Source organism: Triticum aestivum, chromosome 6B, assembly GCF_018294505.1.
Source record: "Triticum aestivum cultivar Chinese Spring chromosome 6B, IWGSC CS RefSeq v2.1, whole genome shotgun sequence".
In the NCBI taxonomy this organism is placed as follows: domain Eukaryota; kingdom Viridiplantae; phylum Streptophyta; class Magnoliopsida; order Poales; family Poaceae; genus Triticum; species Triticum aestivum.
In genome coordinates, this window is record NC_057810.1 from 239066864 (window position 1) to 239067740 (window position 877).

An 877-nucleotide genomic window follows, 5' to 3' on the forward strand; every position below is an offset into this window, starting at 1 on the left:
GCAGGCAACCAAACACCAGGCAGTGTGGTTTAGCCCATGCAGGCAAAAGGCCATGCAGACAACTAAACAACTTGCAAATGGTGCATTTAAGGCTGCATTTGCATAGCTAGACTGAGTTCAGTAGGCCATGCAATGCAGCTACGGTAGACTACGGCAAACAAACACGCCCTATATATACGCCACCATCCTTTTTAATCTCGACATCCAAAGTTCTAACGAACTCGAAAGAAAAATCTCACTTTCTCACACTACACAACCGCAAAGAAACCATGGGCGCAAAGGTTTCCAGCAGTTCCAACCACCGAGGCAGCCTGTTGGAGCAGGCACACCAGCCGAGTCCATCAGGATCATCGCCACTGACAGCTCGCTTAAGGAGCTCCCTGCCACTCCCCGTGTCACCGTCTCCGACGTTCTCGTCGGCGAGGCCGCCTCCTACTTCGTGTGCAACTCCGACGCGCTCTACTTCAACGAGCCCCCACTGGTGCTGGCATCCGACGAGTTGCTCCGGTCGGGACAGATATAATTCCTGCTCCCGGCAGCGTTGCTCGGCCGGCCGCTCGCGAGCGCCGACATGGCCGCGCTGGCCGTGCGAGCGATCGCGGCCAAGAGGCCTGAGCGGCACGGCGGCAAGAAGAACATGCGCGACGTGCCGGTGCGCGAGGAGGTGGAAGACTCCGAGGACGTCTTGTTTAACGAGAAGCTTAACAAGCGGACGCTCGGGGAGTTCGCGGTGTCGGTGAGTCCGACGAAGAAGAGCAACGGGAAGCTCGCAGCGCGGTCGCGGTTGAGGCTGAAGCGGGCTCTGAGCATCATCCAGGAGGCTGCTGACACTGACAAGAGAAATATAGTGTTTTCTTTTAGGCTAAGTGAAAGATAG

General features: G+C 56.7%; 1 pseudogene; it reads left to right on the plus strand.

Annotated features, from left to right (window-relative positions):
• The first annotated feature begins 269 nt into the window (after nucleotides 1–269).
• Nucleotides 270–877, plus strand: LOC123139132 (uncharacterized; annotated as a pseudogene).